Raw genomic sequence first — 23,936 nt, 5'->3', positions numbered from 1 at the left:
CAATTGACTAGCTGACCCATTAACAAGGATTAGTTTATCTGATTAATACATTGACATTTTCTTTTCATATAAAACAAAGTTTTAGGAGAATTGAGATTTAATATGTTTTGATGAGAATGGGAAAATTAGGGAATAGGAACCTGCAGTATTTTCTATGATTAACCATTTTAGAAAGTTATAGAAGGCTAAGAGATAGTCACTGGCTTCCTACAGGATATATAGGAACACAGGTAAAATAGAGCTCTACTGATTCTGAAATAAATCTCATTCTCTTATTCCTTAATTTTTCTATGTTCTGCTCTCTGTTTCCCTATTTCTGTCAATGGTACCATCATTCTCTCAATCATCCAGATTTCAAAACTTAGAATCATCTCTGATTCTTCTTCTTTTTTTTATTCCTCATTTTCAGTCACTAACAACTTTAGATTATTTCTTGGAAACATCTATTTCTTCTTTTCCATTCCCACTGCTATCAGTCAGCATTTTATATTGAGGCTTGTTTTTTTTTTTTTTTTTTTTACCATTATAACTTCTTAAAAGGTAAAGGGTTCCATGGTCCCTCCAATTCATCCTGAACAGAACTATATTTTAATGGTTCTGTGATCTGATTCATGTGGATTCCTTCTCACAGAGTCTTTAAGGAAAGGCTGGAAGAGCAAATGTATGTCAGCAATGTGGTAGAGAAAATCCCTGTTCAGTTGGAAAATGGTCTCCTGAAGTCCTTCTGAGATTCTGCTCTGGGATTCTTTAGTTTATTTGTTCACACCACTTTCTTTGCCTAGAATCACTCTATGGTTGCTCTCCACTAATTTTAGTACTCTCATTTCTGGTATGACTTTGGGTAGATGTTAATCCAAAGTGCACCATAAATATATAATAGTTTCAAAGGACCCATAATTGAAGGGAGCCTAGATGATAATAATTGCATGCTCCACTATTATATTTAAAGCCGGGGCTCCTAATTTTTTGTACAGTTATGGGCCCTTCTAGTAGCCTATGAACCTCTTCTCATAATAGTATGTTTAAATGAATAAAATGAAATATATAAGATTACCAAGGAAAGCAATTATATTGAAATAAAGATTCTTTTTTATGATACAAGTTTATGGACCCCTAGCTCCTCTCAAAGTTTTTCCATGGCCTCCTTGGAGACCTATGGAATCCAGATTAAGAACCTCTGAAATAAAGTATAAAGTTTTTAAAGGTGATACAGTTCCTTGATACTTAGAAGTTGTGACCAGCACAGTACTATGCCGTAGACCCTCATATATTGACAAAAATTAATGAATTTAAATATTTCTCACTTCTTTCAAAGTTACTGTCATTGTTCTCCACTTCTCCATTTCACACTGTACCTAGAGATCCTGAATAACTTTTTAGCCAATAAATAATCTTTTATTTTTGTTCACTAACAAATGACAAAATATGCTCTTTTGGGGGGGTGGTTCTCATAATCAGAGCTAGTATGAATTTTGCTTCAATTTACAATAAGAGTAAGTATGGATGGATGAATCAGAATTATTCATTAAAATAATTTATTGTTTTTCTCTTTTATTAGAGAATATTTTTCTTAATGTCTCATATGAACTGAATGAAGAATCAAGTATGGGTTGTTAGAATTATAAGAGACTAGAAGAGAAGATTTAGTCTCAGGGTACTTAACCTGAGGTCCACGAACCTCCAAAATCTCCATAGATAGATTTTAGGGGATCTGTGAACCTGGATGAGATAAAAATGTCATTTTATTTTTATTTACCTCTACCTGAAACTTAACATTGCCTTAATTATTTAAACACACATGCATATCATTCCAGTATGAGCTCCATAAATTTTATAATACAGCCAAAAGTGGTCCTTGACACAGAAATTATAAAGAGTCTCTAAACTGGTTCAAGCCCCAGATTTCAGATTTCTGTGGTTGAGGCTCAGAAAGAGGTGAATTAATTTGTTCCAAATAAAAATGCTAGGATATAGTAGAACTAGGATTAAAATGCAGAGTTCTTTACATCTAAGACAATATTATGTCATGAGGACCTGAGAATTTAAAGATATTTTCAAATAGAGAAAAGAAAAAAAAGAGAAAGAAAATTCAAAGCTTTAGGGGAACAATCTCTTTAAGAACAATAAAAACACAAGTTTAAGATTTTAATATATCTGACATACTTTCTGTAAAGATGTGTAAATGTTTCTTATATTTATCTTCAACAAATACTCAAAACATTATTCAATTTTGCCAACACTAAATTGTTAAAATGAAATTTAAAAAACTCAAGAAAACTCCAATGTAAGCCACAAATGAATTCTATAATTAATAACCCATGATAGTGGGGGTTTTTGTTTTATTTGCTTATTAAAATCCACTCTATGGGAATATCCTAGAAAGGAAAGGGGGTTATTATATTTGCAACTGGTAATTCAAATAAAGGAATTAATTTAAGAAAACAAATGAATTAGAAATCTTGTAAAATATTCATATCCCCAAGCTAATTGTTTAGCAGCACAAATATGGCTCTTAGGAGATTTCATTTTCTCAGAATTCCAAAAATACAAAGCTTGTTGCTCACTAGGCATTCCTAAGAGTCCTAAAGAAACACTTTCCACAGGTCATTTGAATTGTATAACACAAATACTTTAACCATACTATTAAATAGTTATAAGCCTCTTGAGGGCAAAAAGTTTTTAGGTCAATTAGTTAGTTGATAAATTCATATAGTTTCAAAGTCCAACCTAAAAATTCATCCATTCAAAAGTTCATTAGGTATTCTCTTCCCTATACTATCTGTGCCAGACAAAGCACATGACATTTCCCCCTTTTCTACCACAGTGTTAATGTAGATTTTTAAAATCTCTATTGCCTAAAATAGATACTAGTCAATAATCTTGATGGTAGGAAATGCCATTTTTCATCTTGCTTCACCATCTCATAGTACACAAAATACCTTGCACACAGTAGGTACTAAATGTATTCAGTGAATTAAGTTTGCTGCTCACTCAATTATTGGCTTCATTTTTAAATTGCCAGTGATTTTCAAACAAATAGGTACTTATTAAGAGAATTACTTTTCTTCTCCCTCCCCTCCAAATCTTTTTATGTTGTTATTTCTACAAAACCACATAAAAAATTACAATATTCTATTCTGGCAGTGACTAATCACAGTATTACAACACCCATTGAACAATCTCTGGAGACAAAGATTCAATTGTAGTTACATATTAATAATTAAATATGATCATGGTAAATTGTGGCAAAAGAGAATTAAGTAAATATTTACTTGACATCTCCCATGAAAGATCTGGAGCTTTATCATGGTATGAAGATGGTCCCTATATTGTCAAAAACAATGCCAGTTGTGCAAAGTCTCCAGGTTTTACCATATTGGAAAGGTTTTGAGTACTTTTTCAACTCCATGCTTTTGTTGCCTAGGTTTACAATATCCCTAATATTTAATGCCTGGTACATATAAAATGCTTAGTAAATTGTATTGGCTATTATCTAATAACTCCATTCCATTTCTACTTTTTAAGATTTTTGTCCATACTCAAGATTCATTTCTGATGCCTTTCCTTTTTCCACTAAAATCCAATCTGATGCTTCATTTTGGAGTTGAGAGAACCCTTATTGTCCAAAATCTATGCTAATACCCAGATTCTTATTCCTAAACCAATATTCTTTCCACTACATGACCAATACTTATCTCCTATTCTGGTATGAGAAAACCACTTTTATTGAAATTTTGAAGATCAAATTTCTAAATGAAATTAAAAATAATGGTTAATATTTAAAGGTATATTAAACATGATAAGATATGTCTTCAAAAGATAACTGTGGCAGTTAAGTGGTACAGTAGGTAATCAGTCAATAAACCTTCTATTAAGCATTAAGCGTTCCAGGTGTTGTGTGTTATCACTGGGTATATAAAAAGAGGTAAAAGAGAGGCTGGCCCCCAAGGAGCTGACAACCTAATGGTAGAGAAGACAAGAAACGAGATATATACAAATGGGCTCTCAATGTTCACAGTTAAAAAAAAAAGAAAGAAAGAAAGAAAGAAAGAAAAAGAAAAGAAAAGAAAATAATTGAGAGGGAAAGGAAATAGAATTAAGAAGGGTGGGAAGGCTTCCTATAGAAGATTTTTCTTTAGGACTTGATGCCAGGGAAGACAACAGGTTGGCAGCCTGGAGATATTGAATGACTTGTTCATAGAACAGCAAGATTCAACATAAGATATTAAAAGTAAATACAAAGTACTTTGATGAAAGTGGTGGAAAGGACACTCATAACTTGGGAAATCAGAAAGATATAGGAGATTCAGGAAAAGAAGAAAAAGAACCAAAGAAAGTACAAACAAAACCATAAGCAAGAACCAGGAGAAGAACCAAAACAAATGGATGGTTTTGAGGGATAACTCACACAGTTCTCCCATCCTTCTATATTTTTAATTAATCATTAAAAGAAATGAAAAACAAATACATTATCTTCAACAGGGTTGTACCAACAAATGCATTATAATTTACATGTGAGTTTTTACTTCATTTACCTAGTCATAATCTGGTACATTATTGTCTTTTGGTTCTGCTTTCAATAATGAATACTATTCATGATAATATTAATATCAATAATAATTGTTGTTATTAATATCACTTATATAGCAATTACTATGTGCTAGGCCCTGTGCTAAATGTTTTACAATTATTATTTCTTTTGATCCTGACAATAACCTTGGAGGGAGGAGTAGGTACTGTTATTATCCTGATTTTACTCTGGATTTTGCTCACATGCCATATAAAATTTGCCTACTTAACCATAGTGTTAAAAAAGGGCAATGTTTAGGGCTGGTGTTTCTTTGATAAATAATTTGTATGACTCATCAATTATTGTAGAAAGTCAATAAACTACAAACCAGGTTTTGGGCCCTTATAATTTTTTTTAAATATTTGATTAATGCTCTTTTTTTTTTTTTTTAACATCACTGCTACTTCCTGATGACTTCCCTATTTTCTAATAGAACTCTCCCTTGTAATAAATAAATACTGTCCAGTAAAATACATGATTATGCTGACTATGTCTAAAAATGGTATACCTCATATCACACTTATAATACATTATGTATTTGCTGAGAGAGGAAAGAAACATGCTTTAATATTAGTCTTCTGAAGGCATATGATTAGAGTTTGCAATGATTAGAGTTTGGAGTTTTCAGTTGTGGTTTTCCCTTACATTATTATAATCATGTAAATTGTTTCCCTGATTCTGGTTATTCTCAGGTCATACTAGTCGTTCCCATGTTCTTTAGATTCTTCATACATTTCTTAATGTATTCTTAATACAAAACTAATTAACAAATATTCCTTTTCCCTTTCCTTTTCCTCTTTTCCCTTTCCTTTCCTTTCCTTTTCCTTCTTCATAAATTTTTAAAGCTTCTTCTTGTTGTTATGGTTGTTTGTCCTTCATTTTTAAAGCTATGACATCAGGGAGTAATGGCATGGTATGCAAGTGAATTGGATTTAAGTGAGGGAGGACTGTGCAAGGTCATCTGCCTCACTTTCCCTTCCGGAGCCCTTTCATTCCAGTGGCCAGATATAGATCAGGATGACTGCAAATGGCCTTCTGGAGACTTTGACCTTTTTTAAAGTAAGGGCTTCAACAGGTCTCAGTTTGACTGAAGCCATAAAGCAACACTGTAAGTACTAGATGCATAGGACCTGTTGTTATTTTATTGATATAGGCAATTAACAATAAGGTTTACTATTCCCTTCATCAATACAAATTAGCATTTGCAGTAGTTTAGTGGCTTGAAGCTCTAATGGATCAAATGACTTGCTAAGGATTAGGAAGCCAATATGTCAGAAATGGAACTTGAATCTTATTCTTTTGCCTCTGTCATAAAGAGGCTATTACTTTAATAAGTCAAATATTGTCCCACTTCAATCAAAGTTGTCCCAATAAAACGTATATGCTACCTACAAAATTCCTTAAATTTAAAGTTTTGAATTATATACAAATAGTCCCTTCTTTGATTAATAATATAAATAAAAGATGCCACACAACAGGTTTATTTTAAACAGGGAATATTGGTATGATAAATACTAGATGGCCAAATAGTTAACTATTAGGAAGCACCTAATCAACCATCATATTCTAAATGCAACAGGGTACTCAGTTACAAATACAGCTTTTGATCCAATTAAGTCTGGACTAGGGTCTAGTGGAAGCAGAAGGAATGGAAAAGAAGATTCATACATGGGTGATATTATGAAGGATGAATCTATTGGTTTTCATGACTAATTGAATATAAGGGGAGATGGGGAAGTTCTTGACTACAAGACTTTGAGCTGTATGACTTGGAGAATGGTAATACCATTTTCAAAAATAGAAAACTTTAAAGGGAGAGTTGTCTTCTGGATAAAGATGATTACACATTAAACTTCAAATATGCTGAGTTTGAAGGGGAAGTCTAGTGAGTGAGCTATAGCCTGGAGGAAAATGATAACTTGTTGGGTTTTAGATATGTTTAGTTTGAGGTGCTGGGGTAGGATAGGAGCACACATCCAAGTGGAACTAATCAGCATAAAGTTAGATATGGGACTGGGGCTCAGGAAAAAAGTTTAGGATTGAGTGTAGATTTAGTAATTATGTTAGAGAAATCATAAATTTAGATCTAGAAATAACTTCTGAATTTATGTAGTCCAAATGCTCTCATTTTACAGAAAGAGGAAGTTTGAAAAGTGATTAAGGGAAAGTAGGTGGGGGACATTCCAAGATTCCACACAACCCAATTAAATGCTAAAAAGAAAACCAAAGAGAACAAGCTGTAAGATTTTCCAACCAATCCAAAAATTCATATAAAGACTGCCAGAATCTTGTTGAAGATTTTGTGTGGAGACAAGATAGAGAGGATAGTAGGCAAAACATTCAAGCAAACTGATCCTAAAGCAGGAAACAGGGCAAATCATCACTCAGGAAGTACAATTGTCCATGTAGCCCAACGTGAGTCACAACAAAAAGAACAGGGCCAGACTGGCATTCATCCAGGGAACCCAGCCCAACCTAGTTCACATCTGGTAGCTTACATCTGAATCCCAGTAGTAGACAGGGCTAGCATTAATGCCCAGACAGACTATGCAAGAAGGCATTACCAACACAAACAACATCTGGTTGGGGGCTGTCACAATCACAGTAAGGGACATTATCACTTCCACGTTTGGTACTATGCAAGAAGGAGAAAGAAAAGGAGCCAAAACCAAAACCCAAGCTGAGGCCCCAGGAGAAAGAACCAAAACCCAGGAACTCTGGCAGGAAGCCAGGCCTAGTGTCAGTCATGATATCCAGGACCAAGAAAGGATTATACTCTCCAAAGTTATTGGAATGAGGAGATCTTACCCAAACACAAAGCTCCAATCTAGAAATTGAGAAAAAAGACGTGGAAAACAAAAGAAAAAAAATGACCAGTATAATGAAGAAATACTATATAGAGAGAGTAGAAAAAGAGATGAGCCCAGAAGAGAGTTACTTCACAAGCTCAAATAGAGCAACAGAGAATAAAAGTGCCCTGGTTTCAAGAAATGGAAGAAATGGTAGAAAAGATACAAAAGATTCAAATTAAATAACAGCTAACAAAGAAAAATGTCAAGCAAAACTTAAGAATTAGACCCCCTAAAATTAGAATAGGCCAGACAGAAAGTAATGATTCCATGAGACAAGAAATGTTAAAATAAGATTTAAAATTAAAAAACACACACACAAAAATTTAAAGTATACACTGTTATAAACAATTGGCTTTTAATACAAGTCAGGGTAAGATAATCTAAGATTCAGTAGACTACCTAAAATCATTATCATTTCACAAATGAGGGAATAGAGGAAGAGAGAAGTTCAAAAAAAATGGCATACATGCCCAAAGTCATACAGATATTAAGTGTGCATGACTATGTATGTGTGTATGGAGGGGTGGAGAAAGTATGTGGGTTAAGTCACTAGAATGAATAAGACCTCTGAGAGAGGTAGAAGAGCAGATGGCTAAGGCTCTTGGGTTTCTTGCTTTATATCTAGGCACTGGACTCAGATGGCTCCCGAGGGGGAAATGAGGTAGGTGACCTTGCACAGCCTCCTCTCACTTAAATACAATTTACTTGCATTCATGGCATCATCCTGATGTCATGGTTAAAAAACCAGGTTCTTCCACTTCTAAAATTACTGAACTTTTATAAACTAAAAACAGGTAATGCTGCATCTCTATCTGATTTGGATCTAGCAAGGTATGTCAAGCAACATTTTAATTGGATAATTCATATTTTTTAAGAAGCCCAAATCTCTAGAAAGTGAAGAAAATGGCAATTAAATCATTAAGTCCCAAAGCAATATTCATTGACCCTTCTTTCAAATTTATAATGAATACAAGGTACACTATATATACATTTTTTCTGAGGCAAAGTAACTGCCCCAAAGTACACTATTTTTAAACAAAATTAAACAATAGAATCTTGAAATGGATTGGAATCCATTTTTTTTTTGTTGTTGTTGTTGCTTAGTCATGTCCATTTCTTCATGACTCCATCTGGGGTTTTCTTGACAAAGATACAAGAATAGTTTGCTATGTGCTTCTCTAGCTCATTTTATAGATGAGGAAACTGAGGCAAACAGGATTAAGTGACTTACTCAGGGTCAGACAACTACTAAGTGTCTAAGGCTAGATTTTAACCAAGTCTTCCTGACTCCAGGCCCAGAATTCTATCCACTGTTCTACCCAGCTGTCCCAAAAGACTTCTGTTTCTATATAAATATCAGGAGTTAGTTACTAGTGTATTTTCTAGAGAAATCCTTTGTCCCTGATATTGTGTAATCAGTTGACTATTATATTTAAATAACATGATAGCTATTCAGTGTATTTTAGAGGATTATGTGGGGCTAATTTTTTCATGTAAAATAATAGTAGAACTTGATTATTTTTAAAATAATAACTTTTTATTTTCAAAATACATGCAAAGATACTTTTCAACATTCACTCTTTATAAAACCATGTGTTCCAAATATTTGTCTCTTCCTCCCTTCCCCTCCCCTAGACAGCAAGTAATCCAATATAGGTTAAACATGTAGCACTTGATGTTTTTTAAAACTAAGGTTTCTAAACCGTACAAAGTTAGGTATGTGTGTGTATGGGAGGATTAAGTACAAAGTAGGTATTGCTGTCTCAGTTTTACAGGTAAGGAAATAGAGGTGCATGGAATTTAGGGTCACAAAGCTTACAAAATTCTCTCTTAATTACAAGTTTACTGATCTTTTCCACTACTTTATTCTGTTTCTTAATGTATAATTTGTCTAGCATTATAAGGGAATATATTTCCACAATGTTATTAGTGAATTTTTCAAGTAATTGAAAGTTCACTTTTCAAAGACAAAAACTTTTAAAAATTTGAATGATTTTGATGGCATTTTTCTAAGCCATATGGAATGTTTTCCAGTCTTTTTTTTTTTTTAAGAATATATCAAAAATAATTTAATCTTTTCTGGATGTTTGAGCTTCATTATTATGAACATCTATCCCTATACTATGGAGTAATACAGTTCTGTGTCTTTCAAGTTTTGTCTGTCTCAATTCATGATAGGAAGATTGCCTACCTCTGATAGCTCTCCCCTTTCACTTCTAGTTGGCCACTTCTACTCAACAGGGGCTGGGAAACAAGAAATATTAAGCTTGCTTATTATTGTTGTATTTTACCAGTGTCAAAAAGCTCTAAGAAGTAAAGAGCATAGCTATGGGACTAGTTCTTCATGCCTGTTATTTTGGAGTTCAGAAACTTTTTTCACTTTGATCTTATTAGGGGACTTTTCTAGAGGATGGAAGTTGTCAGGAGTTTAATCATTAATCAGAATAGAATTTGAAGATTCAAAGGAACTTTAGAAGGAACATAGTTTAATTCAATTCAATCTAAAAAGTGGTTAATAAATTAAATAATAAACTAGGTTCAAACTGATTAGTCAGAAGGAGAAGGTGAGGAAGGAGAACATTCCAAACATGAGATACATCCAGAAAAAATGCCCTGAGTCAAGAGATGAGTATTTTTTTTTTTTGGAACAGCAAAGAAGCCAGTGTCATTAAATTAATATGTGATAAGTAATAAGGTGTTAGAAAACTGGAAAGATAAATGGAGATTAGGGTTAGCAAGGGCCTTGAATACCAAGCAGAGGATTTTGCATTTGCTTGTGAAAGCAATAGGAAACTAATGGAGTTTATTGAGCAGCAGAGTGACCTAACTAGATTTGTGCTTTAGGGGAATCACTTTCTTAGGTGAATGGAAGACACATTGGAGTAGGGAGAGGCTTGAGACAGGTAGATCCACCAGTAGGCTTTTGCAATAGTTCAGATGATGAGACTTGTACTACAATGGCAGCAATATCATAAGAAAGATGGAGACACATTCAACATTTATTGCAAAGTGACATCAACAAGCCTTGGCAACTAATTGGATATGGCAAGAAGGTAAGAGGTAGTGATGAGTCAGGAATGACTCTTGGGTTGTCAACCTGAGGAACTGAGAAAATGATAATTGCTTTGGCAACTGATAAATTAATTGAAAGGAGAGATTTGAGGCAGAGTTGTTGATTAGCAGGTTACTGCAATTGTCCAGGTAAGAGGTGATGAAAGCTTGAACTAAGATGATGGTTGTTTGAATAGAGAGAAAGGAATGTATGTGAAAACTGTTGTGAAAGTACAAAGGACAACATCTGACAACTGATTAGAGATATGGGTGAGTACATATGAGGAGCGCAAGATGGCTCCAAGGTTGTGACCTGAATGGTGAGTAATAGAGTCACTTGGAAGAAGGAAAGGTGTAATGCCAGAGAAAATGAGGCAAGACAGAGATCGGTTTTTAATCTTTTTAAGATGGAGAGTTTTAGGTTAGCCGACCAAACAGAACTCATGTTCAAAAATCACTCGGCCCTGAGGAACTGAGTCAGGGAACTTTTTAATATAAGCATTTGTAAGCAGGATACAGAAGCTAACAAGGCAATTAGTCTAACATTTTACAGCTGCTGTCTTTACTTCAAAGAAAAAGAGCAGGGAGAGAGGAGTTCGCAGTATTTACAGCCTTGGATTGTGGCTCAGTTCCTGTCAGAGAAGGAAGGAGGGCCATTCTTGGATAGATAGGGACTATAACTTAAGTTTTTAGGCAGGAGGCAAGATAACAATTCTATTCCGGGGTAGTTTTGGACAAAGATGGAGTCACAGTGGCGGGCATCTGGATCATTATTTCTCTTTTCTATCCTTCATTGTGTCACAATGATATTGTCAGACTCAATTTTCATTCTTAATGGCAAGGGAGGGAAGAGGGGGTGTGCAGCGCCCAACAAAGGTTATCAAGGAAAGATGAATTTTGTTTTGGGGATATTGAGATATTGATGGGACATGTATTCCACGATGTTCAAGAGTTAGTTAGAGATGAGGGATTGGAACTCAGGAGGGAGATTAGTGCTACATCTTTAATTCTTGGGTCATCAGCCCAAAGAGAAGAAACTGGAAACTTCTATTATAATCATTCCCAAACAAATGTAGCCAGTTTCCAAGATGCAATGGTTACCATTGCACTATCCTACCTTCTTTACACTGCCACCCCTCAAATCTAGATTCTCTCTATATACACTTCTGTTCACACACACACACATGTGACTATGTTTCTATGCATATGTTCGTTGTGCTAAGTGCTGGGGATAAAAAGGCAAAAAATAAACAAATGTTTCTTATCCTCAAGATGTTTACATCCTAGGGGGAACAAAATGTAAAGGATATATATGCATATGAAATAAATACAAAAGAAAAGAAAGGTTGCCTTAGAGTTGAGCGTTCAAGTGGATAAGGACCAATAAAAGCTTCCATGCAGATATTATTTTTGAGCTGAATCTTAAAGAGAGTCAGGGATTTCAGGAGGTGGCAATGTGGAGGGAAAGATAATATATATGTGTGTATGCTATACACATATACACATATGTGCATACTCAATAATTTACTATCCTTTCTCTAAGTCTTTCACTATATATAATATGTAATATAATACAACATAATTATATACAAGTTATAATTATATAACATTGCATTATTTGTGTTACATAATATGTAATTATAATTAAATAATATGTAATATTATATAGTGAAGGATCTAGAGAAAGGACATCAAATTGAGTAGTGACCATTTTAATAAAATAAATGAATATTAACTCTAATGAAAAAACAAACAAGACAATTCCACACATTTGAATGTAGCTCTTTTAAAATTTCCTGTTAAGAATTGTGGTCACACATAAAGAATAATATTATAAACAAATCAGAACATAGGATAGTTTACCTCTCAGATCTGTGGAGGAAGGAATTTGTGATCAAAGAAGAACTAGAGATATCATTATTGATCACAAAATAGATAATTTTGATTATATTAAGTTAAAAAGTTTTGTATAAACAAAACTAATGCAGACAAGATTATAGAAGGGAAGCAATAAACTGGGAAAACAATTTTACATTCAAAGTTTCTGAAAAAGGCCTCATTTCTAAAATATATAGAGAATTAACTCAAATATATAAGAATTCAAGCCATTCTCCAGTTGATAAATAGTCAAAGGATATGAACAGACAATTTTCAGATGAAGAAATTGAAACTATTTCTAGTCATATGAAAAGGTGCTCCAAATCACTATTGATCAGAGAAATGCAAATTAAGACAACTGAGATATCACTGTACACCTGTCAGATTGACTAAGATGACAGGAAAAGATAATGATGAATGTTGGAGGGGATGTGGGAAAACTGGGACACTGATGCATTGTTGGTGGAGTTGTGAATGAATCCAACCATTCTGGAGAGCAATTTGGAATTATGCTCAAAAAGTTATCAAACTGTGCATACCCTTTGATCCAGCAGTGTTACTTCTGGGCTTATATCCCAAAGAGATCTTAAAGAGGGAAAGGGACCTGTATGTGCAAAAATGTGTGTGGCCGCCCTGTTTGTGGTGACTAGAAGCTGGAAACTGAGTGGATGCCCATCAGTTGGAGAATGGCTGAATAAATTGTGGTATATGAATGTTATGGAATATTATTGTTCTGTAAGAAATGACCAGCAGGAAGATTTCAGAAAGGCCTGGAGAGACTTACATGAACTGATGCTGAATGAAATGAGTAGAACCAGGAGATCATTGTATAAAGCAACAAGACTATATGATGATCAATTCAGATGCACGTGGTTCCAGGAGATGATCCAAACCAGTTCCAATTGTTCAGTGATGAAAAAAATCATATACACCTGGAGAGAGGACTGTGGGAACTGAGTGTGGACCACAACATAGCATTTTCATGCTTTCTGTTGATGTATGTTTGCATTTTATTTTCCTTCTGAGTTTTTTTTTTCTTTCTAGATCCAATTTTTCTTGTGCAGCAAGATAACTGTATAAATATGTATACATAGATTGGATTTAACATATATTTTAACATATTTAACATGTATTGGACTACCTGCCATGTAGGGGAGGGAGTAGCGGAAGGAGGGAAAAATTTGGAACAGAAGATTTTGCAAGGGTCAGTGTTGAAAAAATACCCATGCATATGTTCTGTATATAAAAAGCTTTAATAAAAAAAATCTTAAAAAAAAATAAGAATTGTGGTCACAGAACTAGGAAGGTAGTAAATTGTTGCGATGCTGAGAAAGGAACGTTTCCCAGACTGTCAACCACCACAGGAAAGGCAAAGCAACAGCTGTTTTGTAACCCAGATGAGATAGTGAAAGTCCTTTTGCTTCTGCTGCAGCAGGTCAGGGCAGCACTTATGCTATTTGGCTGCTTTGAGATGAGATCTCTTTCTGATGGAAAAAACAAACAAACCAGGCAGAACTAGTTTTGAAAAACAAGTAGCTAGTTAAACACTTATCCCAAGCATCCACTGTTTAGGCTACCAAAATTTAAAAAAAATTACATGGAAGAAAAAAGTTTTGTTTCTCTAACTACTCAGACTTTATTGTCACATTCCAAACATTCCCTTTCTCAAAGAACTTCCTAAGATGTTGAAAAAACAAACAAATAAACAAACAATAACCCAGAGGTATTCAGAATTAGAATGAAGTTGATCACTTGAGTACCTTTCCTTTAAAGGAGTTAGATGCTCTAGAACAAAACCTAGGAGGAATTGGGAAGCAATTTTGGAGACTAATTTAATCCAAATGTCTTACTTTGCAATTGAAGAAACAGATGTCTGGCAAAGTGAAATGACTGTGTCTAAGGTTGACACAGAGACACCAAGTCACAGAGCTGGAATTTGAACCCAAATTTTGGCTGCTTCTCACATAAAGATATTTTAAATCGAGTGTGATGATTGCTTCCGCATCTGAATCTTTTAACCTAGCCATATGATTAATATCATTTCAGTTATTTTGTTTAGTGAATATGTATATAATAAAACACATATATTAATCTTCTGCTAATAATTCTTGAAGAAGAGACAAACTCTCCATCTCCTCTAAGGACAAGGTCATAAATGCAAAGCAAAACGTATAAGTGATTTATATTCTGTTTGGGACTTTAAATAATGTTCTTACATTTGGAAAGGGAAAAATTGATATGCACAAAAAATATGCACAAAATATTCATTTTTAAGTGCAATTTCTATAAAGTAACATTAAATTCTCTGAATGGCAGTTTATTTGTAAAATTATAATGATATTATTATTATTATTATTACCAAAATGAGGGGACTGGATGAACTTTAAATCTCTCCTTACTATTGTTAGATGATTTCATAACAAATATTTAGTATAGTGAACACAGTGTATAAGGTAACCAGAAACATCATTTCATGGAAGGCTAGGTCCTCTTGCCTTGCTTTGTATAAGGTAACAAGAAACATCATTTCATGGAAGACTGAGTCATCTTGCCTTGCTTTGCTCCCATTAGCCATAAGTAAACACAGCATTGTAAAAATAATTGCAGGAATAAGTCAGCTTGAATAAATTTTTTGAATTTGTAAATTCTGTACCCTTCTGTACCTCTTTCTTGCATATAAGAAGAATTTGCCCTTGCAAAGTATAATAGATGGAAGACCTGAGCAGTGATTGGTATCTATCTTTTCTTTAAAAATCCTAAAACTATGTGAGTCTATTCTATGAAGGGTTGGGGAAAGGGAAAATTGGCAATTTGGTAACTGTTTCCTTGTCAGGAGGAGGCACACTTAACTGGGTAAGCTTGAGCCTGGGCCTCTGGTCTCAGTTCTGTGATTATTCCCCAAGCATACAAGATTGAGCATCCATTTTCCAATGGGAAGCTCTATGGTATTGTAGGCAAAGTCCTGGCATTATAACTAGAAGAACTGTATTCAAACCTTACTTCTGCCATCTCCTGTTATTCCAGTTATAGCCCACTCTCTGCGACTTCTTATGGGGGTTTTGGGGGCAGAGCTATTGAAGTGATTTCTGACTCTAGCCCTGACACTCTAATCACTGTACCAACTAGCTGCCCTTTATATGTATCATATATTCATATATGTTTGCCCCTTATATGTACCTTATGTAGAATGTGCACACATGTATATGTTTATATGTATGAGCGAAAAGTTTTGATAGCTTCAGACTTAAGACTTTTGGGGACAACGCATATATATTTATGTCTGAACTGTGATATCATTGGTATAGGGAATTCTCAAAGAGGGATTTCTCTCTATGAGTAGATGAAATATGAATATGAAGTATGAATGACGATGAGTAACTATCCTGTAATTTATAATCCGAGAGAATTCCCTAGAGAACTTAGAAGTTCTCTCATGGTCACAGAGCCCCCATATCTGTCCAATATTAGACTTTGCCCCTCACTATATATGGAGATAATCATCTTTATATCACCTATTTCGTAGGACTATTGAGGAAAAAAAGCACTTTATGAGTCATATTATAACATTCAATATGTAATATAATTACGCAACATATAATTGCGTTAATATAATTTAATATAATGATATAGTATGTATTTTTTTTAAAAGAATATTTTCTTCCAATTCAATTTTGAATCCATCTTATAATTCATCTATAATGCTTGTCCACGATATTCAGACTGACATGCATTCAGTTGAGTGTCATAATGGGGGCAATGAGTTGTGTCATAGTGGGGGCAATAGCTGTTTTAAATCCACCTTTTTTTTTTTCAATTGTAGATGTAAAAGATCAATATGGTTGAATTGGTGTGGGTTTCATTGAGGATGCTTTGTAGTTGCTCTAGGGTCTGTTTAATTTCATGAGAAATATCAAATACTATTCTCATTTATTTTGCTGACTTATTTTATTACTATTTTTGTAGTGGCATGTTGAAGCATGTTTGGATAGGAAGCAAGGAGAGACTCTCACCTCAGTGATCTGAGGACTGAAAATATTTATGAACCATTGACCTATGGTGACCCCAAATACCAGGGGTTCCTTTCACATTTCTTATAAAAGCATTGATGGGCACTTTAAATGATTGCATCCACAAACAGGTTATTGCAGCACATACTGTGTTTTAAATTATCCATGGCTGTGGTAAGCAGCCCTGCAGTGTATTATTCTCAGGAAATGGAAGATTTTAAAAATATAGTTTGTTTCTTCATGCAGATTTCACAATGTATGATTTTTTCAATGAAACACTTTCACTTTTGTGTTTTCTTAACTAAATACATGGATATACACATACACACAACACATAAACGGATACATATATATGTTTAGCAGCCTTGAGTACTTTCTTGCTAAATAATTTACTGTGAATGAACTCAGGACTATTTTATTTATTTCTACTTCAGAAATTAATGTGTAAATTAATAAATTAATAGTCAAATTAAGAGGAAATTAATACCCTAAATTCATTAGATACTGAAGAAGTTTTGCCCATTCAGTTTCAAAACTGGAAGCATCATTATTTGCTATGGAATGCTTATTATGTTTAATACAAACATGAAATTAGGCAATCATGGAATATATATATATATATATATATATATATATACATATATATATATATATATATATATATATATATGCATACACAAGTCTCAGTTTCCTCTCCTATAAAATGAATGTTAAATATATATAAATGCATGTACATACATATTTATATACAATGAATATGATATGTCTTTCTCTATATGTATATATTTCAATAAGATATGTTAAATGACTTATTCAAAGTTATATTACTTCAGGGCCAGGATTAAAACTCAAATGTCTTGATTCTGAACCTGTATTCCATTTATTATACAGAATTATAGAATTATTATATTTGAAAAGGAAGAAATCGTGGAGATGATGTCCAATTCCCTAATTTCATAGAGGAGGAACCAGAAGAAAGAGAGCTACAAGATCACATATTTGGAGAAAAGCAGATTTGGGATCATCATTATCAGACAACAAACTAGCCATTAAGCATTTCTTAGTTCTCTAACAAGAGTTTTATTTTTTCAACCTATTTGGCAACTGAGTGGTGAAGTGGAAAGAGTACTGGGCCTGGAGTCAGGAAGACTCAGACATTTCCCAGCTGTGTGCCTCTAGGTGAATTCCTTAACTCTACCTACCTCAGTTTCCTCATCTGTAAAATGGGCTGGAGAAGGAAAAAGGTAACCAATTCATTATTTCTGCCAAGAAAATTCCAATTGGAGTCAGGAAGATTCAGAAATAACTGAACAATAACATGTAGCTTTTAAGAAGATCTCCAAAGTAACTTAACATATTTTCCTTTTGAAATCAAGAAGAGCTATATTCAACAACTGCCTTAGCCACTTACTATGTGACCCAGGTCAAGTTAACCTTTCTGGATCTGGATTTCTTAATCTGTAAAATGAAGGGATTAGATTCAATGACTTCTAGAGTTCTTTTCAACTCCAAACTTTTGATCCTTTGGTCCTGCGTTTTGGAATGAGAACATGATGGATGATGGAGTTCACAGTGGGTTTATAAGCTAAATATTAACTTGTTTATGCTAAGTATTTCTTGGGTTTAACAATGTTTTGTATGTATATACAAATACAGAATTTAAAAGAAAAAACTGACTAAAATCTGAAATACATAATCAATAGTTTCAAATGCTATTTTTTTTTAAGAAACAAAACTGAAACCAAAATTGTATCTGTGAAAACTTCCCCATTGTTAATCTACTTCTCAGTAGTAAATTCAGTAAATGGGGGAAGTATTAGAGTGCTCAATTGGGCAACAGAATTTTAGGGTGGGGATAAACATCTTAGTCATTTCTTAAACACTTTACAGTTTTCTCAACACCAATCTTTGGGATTGGCCATGTCACATACCCCATTCTCTCTGTCCTCTCACCCCAGCACCTTTAGTAGTTCCCTATTGTCTACAGGATAAAATACAGTCCTTCAGTTTTGTACTTAAAGCCCCACACAATCCTTCTTTGCCTTCAACTCTTAGAATCCTTAGTTTCTTTTGAGGACTCAGGTCAGTGGTCACCTCTTAGCAAAATCTTTCTTGAACCTCCTAACTGTTATTGCTCTCTCCCTCCTGATATAACCTTGTATTTATTCATCAGTTCACATGTTGTATTTCCCAGAAGAATGTTAGGACCTTCAGAGAAAAGTCAGTTTTTCATTTTTGTCTCTCTTATCTCTCAAGCACTTAGAACATTATCTTCTAATATTCTATATTAAGCATGTGCTTAATATAGAATGCCCCCAAAGCATCTGAGGTTGAATTTGAACTTAGGTTTATCTTGATTCCAGGTTGTTCTACTGTATCACCTTAGCAACCTCTGATTTAAATGCAGGAGTTAGAGTTGAAAAATACTTTAGAGATCTTTCAGTTCAACTCTTTCATTTTACAACCAAGGAAGCTAATCCTAAGAGCTTGAATTGTCTTGCCCAAGATTATACAGAAGGTTTACATGGCAGAATTCAAATTTAAACCCAAGTCTGCAAATCTAGTTCTCTTTGCATACTGTCTCTTAGAGAACCCTTGATTAAATATGAGCATATTTGGGAGAATATTATAATTAAGTTCTATTCAGCAAACATAGAGTTTTCTAAAAGTCTCTGGAACTGCCTTCTCCTAGTAAGTGAATCATGATTAAGAGTCTGATTACTGTCTACTGCTTGTCCCCAGAGTATTCAGAAATTGCACTAGCTGATGAGGTCATGAATGGTAGGTGAGGAGGCATAGAGAAACGAAATTGGTCCCTGAGGCAAAGTGGGAGAAGACACTGATAGAAATCAGTTTAGCTCCAGGGTCCCACCCTCTGGGGAGGTTGTCCAGTCAGAAATCCAAGTTACATCAAATCCCTGAGGGCCCACCCTCTGAAAGGGGTTTTGCACAAACCTTGTCAGAAATCCTAGTCATGTCTCTGAGGTTAAATTTTCTCTATTAAAAGCTATTTGTGGCCATGCCATACTCTGCCCTCCTCTGAGTCACTCCACCATGGCACTCTGTCTCGAGGTATCTCCTTCCCCCTCTCCCATGCCTCATACTCTCTCCTAACCCCATATGCCTTATGGTATCTCTCTTGATCCTACTTCTCCTCCTTATTAGGTAACTAACTCTTTTGGGGCACTTAGTCCTTTTCAGGATTTAGCCTGCCAGCTAAGGGCATGCCCCAGCCTCATGGGATGCTGCCTTTCTCCTGGTAAATGGCAAGTTCCACCAGGAAACTTGCCTTTTCATCATTAATTACTGAAATCCCTTTCTATGGTCTCCCAATTCTATTTCATGTTTACCATTACTGGTGTTTATTATATTGCTTCATTTTGTCTGTAACTTCTTCCCTAAATAAATCTGCCTTTTGCCAAATAGAATGGTCATTGTGAATTCTTCACATGACCCAACCCTAATTTTTGGTGTCTACATTAGCCACATCATTGGCTTTCTGCCCAGGGCTGCCCCTGGTCTGGAGGATCAACATTTTCTCAGAGATTCCACACATATCTAGTCCTTATGCCAAGATAGACCAGTTGGACTAGGAGTTTCCTTCTATATAAACCAGAAAAAGGTGGGGTTTGAATTATATGATTATGACAGAATACTACCTGCCTTGAATTGATAACCTAGAAAGTATCAGTTGTCAATAGTGTTATTTTCAGGTACAGTAGGTAACAAATAGAGATTTGTGGACAGTGATGTGATATAACCAGGGTTTTATGAAGGAGATTAATCTGGTAGTAATATAAGAGGGATGCTTTAAAGACAGTTTTTAGAGAACACATTTTCAGGGGTTCAGATGGGTGGTAATGAGGGCCTGTATGGGCATAGTGTGACTGAAAAAGGGGATGTCTATGAGAAATGCTGCATAAATAGAATCAATAAATTTTGTAACTAATTCACCATGAGAATTCTAAGAGAGGAAAAATTAAGAATAACTCTTAAAGTTCTGAATATAGGAGACAAAGGATGATTGAGGTATAAACCGGTCATGGGGAAGGAGGAGCATTTTTAGGACAAAAGATAATACATGGGAACAAAAAAAAAAGGAAAATTAATGAGAAACTAAATAATAAAAAGTATCTAGACCAAAAAAGAAGCTAACAACTTCAAAGCAAGATATGTCTAGAAAATGAGATAGAGGCAATTAAAAATTATTGTAAAGCATCTGCCTCTTTTAATATTGTCATCCTCAATATAATTATATGATTTTTATTTATTTGAAAACATGATAAAGTTCTTCCCCATGGAATTATGTACTTCTGCTGCTTCCAAAATCTAATAGTCAATGAGTTACTTGAATTTCTTTTTTTCGAAACTCATTTCAGAAATTCACTGTTCTAGCATTATTAATTTTAGCTTCCTCTCTTAATAATAATAATGGCTAACATTTACATAGTACTTACATTGAACCAGACACTGTGCTAAGCTCTTTAAAATTATAATCTCATTTGATCCTACAACAAACCTGAGAAGTAAGAACTATTATTATATCCATTTTACAGATGAGAAAACTGAGGCAAAAAATAAATTTAATGACTTGCCCAGGAACCCATAACGAATAAGGGTCTAAGATTAGATTTGAACTCAGGTCTTCTTGATTTTAGGCCCAGTATTTTATACATTGTGCCACCAATTGCCCTGGCATCTCTTTGGGATGAATATTTATATCTAAAAAATTAAGTCCAATAAAATATAACCAGAAAAAGGTAGGAGGTGGGACTGTATGCTTATGATAAAATATTACCTGCCTTTAGGGCAGGACCTGGTTTATCTTTGTATCCCTGAGCCTAGAATAATGTTCAACATGTTTAATAAATAAATGATGGGGCAGCTAGGTGGTACAGTGAATAGAGCACCAGCCCTGAAGTCAGAAGGACCTGAGTTCAAATCTGGTCTCAGATACTTAACACTTCCTAGCTGGGTGACCCTGGGTAAGTCACTTAACCCCAACTGCCTCAGCAAAAACAAACAAACAAATAAATAAATAAACACATAATAAATAAATAAATGATGGTTTGATTATGTCCTTATACTTACTGTTCATATTAGAAGTATTATTATGGGCTTCATAGCAATCAGTATATATAGAGAAAAACATGATTTTAATGCCCCTAATATCACCACAAAACAGATAAAAATTTTTGAAGCAGCTTGGTTTAGTATTAAGCAAGGATGATTCAAGAGACCTAGACTTGGGTCTTAGCCCTGTCAGAAGCTAGCAATGCCAACTAAAGTGAGTCCTTCACCTCTCTGGTCCTGTTTCCTTATCCATCAAATGAGATAGTTGGCTTAGATAGCTCTAACATCCCTTTAAACTTTAAAAATTTTATGAGAATATTTCTCTAAAAAGCAAATACAAATACTAGAGAAATGTGAAAAGTACTTATCCTCAAATAACATGTTTCCCTTATTTGTCTATTGCTAGAGCTATGATTGTATTAGAAAATATTTACCAAAAACTTTTGCACTAAAATAAAATAATTCTTTTAAAATTTGACACTCAGATATTTGCATACCCTTAGTTACTAATAATATTCATAATAACTATACAAATTTAATGTTTCAGTTGAACATTCAACTTAAATGAAAACAAATGTTTTGAAAATAAAAGGTAGAATAGTACCCTAATGAACAATAAGAGTTCAAACCAACAATTAGTAGGAAGTTTCAAAGATATGCTCAGATGACAAAACACCCTGCCTTAAATGGCCAAATTAAGTCACCAGAGTTATTTCATCAGAAAACTCCTTATGCAAAAAGTATAAACTAAATGGATCACCAAGAAATTTATGAAAAAAAGGGTTTCTGTAAAAAAAAAAAATTGGATGTTAATGTGTTTAGATAAAATAAAGAAATTAAAAAACTAGGTCAGAAACCAAGATTTAAAAACATTTGTAATGTCCTTTAAAAAATATATATTTGATTGAATCATAGAATGCCAGAGTTGAAAGGGACCAGAAGGACATTCAACAATCTATATTTCCAGTGAATTAAACAAAATTTTATTAAAAATCTATTATGAATAAGGCATATAATTAATGAATAGAGAGCTATACTCAGAACAAGGAAGACCTGAGTTGAAGTATCACCTGTAAGACATACTGACTTGATGGTGCTGGGCTAATCAAGTGTTTTAGATAACTTAATCTAAGACGACAAGTTGCAAGAAAGATTTCAAAGATTTCAAATCTTCAATAGTAAGAGAGTCATCCTAAAATCCCTTACAATAGCAAAATCACATAATTTATGTGTAAGGCCCAGTGCTGAATAGAATTAAAAAATCCTCAACTAGAAAAACAAAGTTGTGTAAATTTTCAGAATGATGAGATGTTGTTCAACCTTCATTTTTGAAAAGAACTAGGGACATCATAGCTATTTTTTAACTTGCACATGAATTGGATTTATGGGAGTCAAGAGTTGTGCAAAGTTGTCAGTTCTCTCACTCTCTTCCAGAATCATTGAAATCCAGTGGCAGGATATAAAGTCACAACTGGTGATGGCTCAGGGCACAGTGAATGGACTTACCATATTCTATGTCTGACCAAGCTCTAGAAGCTCCATAGTGCCTACTTCAGCCATTTTCATGGCAATTGGAACAAATTATTCTCACACACCCATTCCATTGGGTGGACTATGTCTTCATATTTTTCGGGTAGACATTTCCCTAATTTATTGAGAGCTTTGAGATCTGTCAGTTATCCTCAATCTGGGTTAGTGGATTTGCCAAGACAATTCTTAAGGCTACAGATTCTTGGAGCCACAAATGAGAATTGGGTGACAGGTAGACACTAAAGATGAATGAACAGCCCTGGATAAGTTTCAAGGATGATGAAATAATTTATGGCTAGGATAAGAGAAGGCTTCAGAAAGGAAATGACATTTGCTATGTCAGCTTTATATCCCCAAGCTTAGACACATCAATAAGTCACATTCCAGTTTTACTCTTATGACAGCAATCCTCTATAGCAATGAATAGAATAATGGTCCCAGCTTCCACAACCCCACATCACAGAGAACCTCAAAGGCTGAAGGGGCCTCACCCATTATGTAGTCCAACACTTACTGAACATCTCTCCTTCTTTAGCATTCCCAACAAGTAGTTATCCAGCCTTTGTTTGAAGTCTTTAAGTGCAGAAGGACCTATTATGTCCTGAAGCTTCCCATTCCTTTTTTAGATTGATGGTTAGAAATTTTCCCTTACATGATGCTTAAATCTGTTTCTGTAACTTCTTTCCATTGCTACTAATTCTATCCTCTGAGATCAAGTAGAACAAATAGTCATCTAGTATCAAAGGAGATAATATTCCATTTTTCTAAGCAGGATCAGTATCTTTTTTGTCTTGAGGCAATTAGATTAAACGACTTGCCCAGCCAGGGTCACACAGCCAAGGAAGTGTATTAAGTGTCTTGAGACCAGATTTGAACTCAGGTCCTCCTGACTTCATATCTGGTGCTCTATCTACTGCACAACATGGCTGCCCCTAGGATCTTTTTTTTTTTTTAATTTTTAATAATAGCTTTTTA

At 34.3% G+C, this 23,936-nt stretch overlaps 1 protein-coding gene across 2 annotated transcripts in view; it reads right to left on the bottom strand.

Moving 5' to 3' along the window:
- STX11 (syntaxin 11) overlaps nucleotides 1–23,936 on the bottom strand; it is a 53,171-nt gene that overhangs the window by 7,090 nt on the left and 22,145 nt on the right. The window lies entirely within an intron of this gene.

This window comes from Antechinus flavipes, chromosome 4 (genome assembly GCF_016432865.1).
Source record: "Antechinus flavipes isolate AdamAnt ecotype Samford, QLD, Australia chromosome 4, AdamAnt_v2, whole genome shotgun sequence".
NCBI classification, from domain to species: Eukaryota; Metazoa; Chordata; class Mammalia; order Dasyuromorphia; family Dasyuridae; genus Antechinus; species Antechinus flavipes.
The sequence above is the reverse complement of the archived record's forward strand: the minus strand, read 5'-3'. Positions and strand labels throughout refer to the sequence as shown.